Source organism: Chrysochloris asiatica, unplaced genomic scaffold (genome assembly GCF_000296735.1).
Source record: "Chrysochloris asiatica unplaced genomic scaffold, ChrAsi1.0 scaffold00429, whole genome shotgun sequence".
In the NCBI taxonomy this organism is placed as follows: Eukaryota; Metazoa; Chordata; class Mammalia; order Afrosoricida; family Chrysochloridae; genus Chrysochloris; species Chrysochloris asiatica.
This window is the reverse complement of record NW_006408947.1, coordinates 1290089-1294959: the sequence shown is the minus strand read 5'-3', so window position 1 is coordinate 1294959 and position 4871 is coordinate 1290089. Positions and strand designations below refer to the sequence as shown.

Sequence of the window (4871 nt, the reverse complement as noted above, 5' to 3'; positions counted from 1 at the left end):
TCATTCACATATTTTTTATAAAATTGATAAGTACAAATTGGATATATTTCTTTGTCATCAAACGATTGCCTTAGAAATATTTTCAAGTTGATAATACAAAGAGTACTTTATAAATATGTGAAAGCCTTAATAATGCCTGTTCATGGATGGGGAAACTATATATGTTTTTCTTAGCCACATATATATTGGAAACTATTTATGTATGTGTATGTGAAAGTTTTTATTGTTAATTGAGTCGAGGTTTAGGTAGTAGTTCTTCAGTTTCACATTCAAATCATATACTTTGTTTCAACTCAGTGACAGCAACCCCTCCATATAACAGCAGTCATCAGCTTCCTCCCTGTGGTACTTATTTCCATTCGCCTTCCTTTCCAACCTTTCTGAACTTGAACTTAAGTAAATGTTTCCTTGTTGATGTTGAGTGTTTGACCATTCCATAGTCAGCATACTTATTAGCATTGTTGTTCCTCCTATATACCTAGCTACCTCTTGGCTGAAAATTGGGCCACAAGGGTGAATTCGATTGCAGACCTGAAGGGTGATTGAGGGCCGTAGTCTTTGTTCCTCCAGTATCTTTCTTGCTAATAAACCCAGTCTTTTCTTTTTATATATATATAATTTTGAGTTTTGCTCCACATTTTCTCCCACTCTATTCAAAACAATCCAGTAATGTAATCTATTTCAGAACAGTTGGCAATTATAGCTGGGCACTGTCTAGTACTTTTGGTCTCAGAGTCATGGAGACTGATAATTACATGTTCCATTAGTTCACTGAAATAATTGGTTACAAATGTATTCTATTTTCATCCTCTTCTTTCCTCTGCACTACTCATTGAGCCCTAGGTGGCCACTCATAAGCTGTTAAGACCCAAGTTGCTAGTCTCAAAAGTAGAATGTAGAATATTATATGAGGGTCATGTTATTCCAACTGGCCATGGTGTCTCATCAGACTGGCCCTGTGCTCCTAATCCCACCAACTCATTGCCTTAAGGTATTTGGTAATGTCTAAAAAGCTTTCATAATTTTTCTTCTGTCACCACAACTGGACCAATAAATAGCATCATGTGATAAAGAAAAAAAATCAAAGTTGTTAAAGACTCCATTTTACTTGAATCCACTATCAACACTCATGGATAGACATTAAGCGTGTTTCCATCTTTTTGCTGTTGTGAATAGTGCTGTAATCAAATAATACATTGCATTACGCACATCTGCTGCACAATACCACGTCAGAGTATTCAAGAGCAAAGATAACAGTTTGAGGACTAAGGTGCACCTGACCCAAGCCATGGTATTTTTAATAGTTTCATATGCATGTGAAATTTGGACAATGAATAAGGCAACCCATACAAGAATTGATGCATTTGAATTATAGTATTGTAGAAGAATATTAAAAGTACCATGGACTACCAAAAAAAAAAAAAAAACAAACAAGGCTGTGTTCTTAGAAGTACAGCCAGAATGCTCCTTAGAAGCCAGCATGATGAGACTTCATCTCTCATATTTTAGAGACGTTATCAAAAGAATCCTGTCAGTCCCTGGTGAAGGACATAATGCTTAGTAAGGTGGAGGGTCAGCAAAAAAGAGGAAGACCGCAACAAGATGGATTGATACAGTGTCAGCAACAGTGGGTTCAAGCATAAAAACAATTGTGAGGAAAGCACTGGACCATGCAGTCTTTTGTTCTGCTATGCATAAGGCCACTAAAAGTTGGAACCAACTTGGTGACACCTAACAATAACAAATGCTCCATCACATTCATAGATGTGTTTGCAGCATAGGTAAATACCCCTGTACAAATATCCTCTGTTAAACCTTTATATATTTGTGGGTATGTGTCTCCCTCCTATACCCTGTCAGCCTGTGTATCTTCCCACGTATCTGCATGAAGAACACTGTTGTTGCGGGGTTTTATATATAACAGTATTAACTTGTTTCCTTTAACCTTTGCATTCTATCCTATGTTTTTGTCTGCCAAGCTCCCTCTTGTATCTTGCCTTCTCCTGTATTTATTTCTGTTCCCTTTAACTCTTGCATCCCACCCTATGATTTCCCTGTCTTCTTAATTCATCTGCCAACTTCCCTCATGTATATTGCCTTCTTTATCACCCAAGGTAATACATGTCTGCCTTCAAGCTTCTATCTCACCCCTGGTGTAACCATCAAAGCATGTTTCTATTAGCATGGCAACCTTTTCTTGAGTTTTTATAATAGTAGCCTCATACAATATCTGTCCTGTTTGATTGAGTACTTTCACTCAGCAAATGTTCTTCAGATTCATCCATGTTATGAGGTGTTTTACAGATTCATCTTTATACTTCAACATTGCATAGTATTTCATTGTGTGTATGTGCCCAAGTTTGTTTATCCATTCATCCATTGATGGGCATTTAGTCTATCTCCATTTTGTTGCTATTGTGACTAGAGCAGCAATGAACATGGATGTGCATATATCTATTTTTAACCACAGCTCTTTTATCTTGAGGATGTATACCAAAAGGAGGGATTGCTGTTTACAACTCTTTGAGGAAGTTCTGTAATGTTTTCCACAGTAGTTGAACCATTTTAAAGTCACACCAGCATTGTATGAGGGTCCCAGTCTCTCCACACCCTTGCCAGAATTTGTTTTTGAACTTTGCTATTAATGCTGTGATGAGATGATATCTCAGAGTTTTGATTTGCATCTCTCAAGTAGACTCGACTCAGAAACTCTATACAGGGTTGCTGTGGGTCGGCACCAACTTGACGGCACTTAACAATAACAATGGAGTCCTGGTGTGGTACTGTAGGATAAGCACTGGACTGCTAACTGGAAGTTCTGTGGTCCAAACTCACCAGCTGCTCTTTGGAAACGCTGTAGAAGTTCGCTATGAGTTGTTAATGACTTAACACTTAACAATAACAACCACAGTGACTAATCACTGTGAACATTTCTTATGTTTGTTGGCTTCCTGAATTTCATATTTGGTGAAGTATCTGTTCATGTTCTCTGCCAATTTTTTGATTGGATTATTTATCTTTTTCTTGTAGAGATGTTGAAGTTTTCTATAAATTATGTAGATTATTCCCTTGTCTGCTGTTTGTTGTTGTTGCTAAGAGTTATTGAGTTGATTCCGACTCATAGGACCCTGTACAAGGTTTCTGAAGAGCAGCTTGTGTGTTTGAACTGCCTACCTTATGGTTCACATCTAGTGTCACACCAGGAGTCTGATATGTCCTTGCAAAAAAATTTCCCCATCTGTGGTCTTTGTTTTTACTCTTTTGTGGAATCTTTTAATGCACAGAAGTGTCTAAGTTTTAGAAGGTCCAAGTCAACTATTTTGTCTTCTTTAGTTTTTGTGTTTTCAGTTATGTTTGATAGTGTATTTATGCCTTGTATCATATCATCTGATTTCATCTGCCCCTCCTTTTTCGTTGGTGATCTTTATAGTTTTAGGTTTTACATTTAAGTCTTTAATTCACATTGAGTTCATTTTTGTATATTGTGTGAGATATGGATCTTGTTTTATTCTTCTGCAAATGTTTTGCCAGCATTGTTTGTTGAAGAGACTACTTCTTCCCCATTTAATGTGTTTTGGCCTCTGCTGACTGTATGTGGGTGGATTTACTTCTGGCATGGTTGCTGTCACCTGTTGGATAAGGCAAGAAGAGAAAACACACAAATGAAAAACAAGCAACAGCGTAAAACAGAAAATAATAAAGGAGAAAAAAGAGTTAAGAAAAAACAAAACAGACAACAGCTAGAAATACAATAACCACAAAGAGAAAAGAGAGAAAGTAAAAGAAGAAGAGGAGAAGCCCACAGAAGACAACAATAAGACAGAAAAGAAAAAGCACTAAACACAGTTAAGGAAAGGGGTAAAGAAAAGAGAAAGAGACCAGAGAAATTTTAAAGAATAATCAAGAGCAAAAGAAAGAAAGAAGAGATGGGGGACCAAGGTTATAGTTTCCAAATACAGATTCTTATTGGTTTCCAACCTTTGCATTCCAATCACCAGTAAATATCATTGCATCAATTTCAGGTGGGAGAAGTTGGAAGAAGTCTTAAATTTCTTCATCCTTGACATTAGTTTGTTGTATACATTTGAATTTTTGTTGTTGCTAAGTGCTGTAGAGTCAGTTCCAACCCATAGTGACCCTATATAGGTTTCCAAGGGGTGGCCGATGAGTTTGAACCACTGACCTTGCAGTTCAAACCGACCTTGTGATCAAGTGCTTAATATGTTTAATATGTTTCTTCATTTGAGCGAATATTGTCTGTTGTCTCTGTGGCATTGTGGAGTTGTATTGTGGAGCTGTCATTTTGTATCCAATTGACGATTATTTGTTGATGTGTTCTTAGTCTCTAACTAGCTGTCTACTGTGGGTGTAATTAAGGAATGGAAGCATGTACACTGTTCTTGTTTGCTATTTATGCATCTTAGTGTAGGGTGGGTTTGTCTGGCGTTGGCTGCTATCTGATATTGATCATGTGGTATAGGAGCTGGCATTGGCTCTTGCCCTGTGGTTAGAGTTGCAGAGGGTACAGTTGTGGCTGGGCTGTATGGGTATGGTTACTGTATCCTTTCAGGTGGGAAAGAGAAAACCTTTTTCTCTCACACACACAAACACATACACACATGAAAACAAAACAGAATAAACAAACAAGAAACCAACAATGAAAAGAGAAAATAATAAAACAAAATAAAAACAACAGTCAGCAAACAGAAAAAAAGAATATAACTATAACACTACTATAAAGAATGAAGTCCTATTGTGGTACTATAGGATAAGCTCTGGGTCACAAGGTCGGTTTGAACTGCAAGGTTCTTGGTTCAAATCCACCAGCTGCACCTCAGAAACCCTATACTGTGTCTCTATGAGTTGGAACT

The 4871-nt window shown here is 37.2% G+C and overlaps 1 protein-coding gene across 1 annotated transcript in view; it reads left to right on the top strand.

Annotated features, from left to right (window-relative positions):
- The window catches only part of SPIRE1 (spire-type actin nucleation factor 1), a gene marked incomplete at its 5' end in the record, with an annotated part of 311924 nt that overhangs the window by 140420 nt on the left and 166633 nt on the right, over positions 1–4871 (top strand). The gene's annotated exons all lie outside the window — the stretch shown is intronic.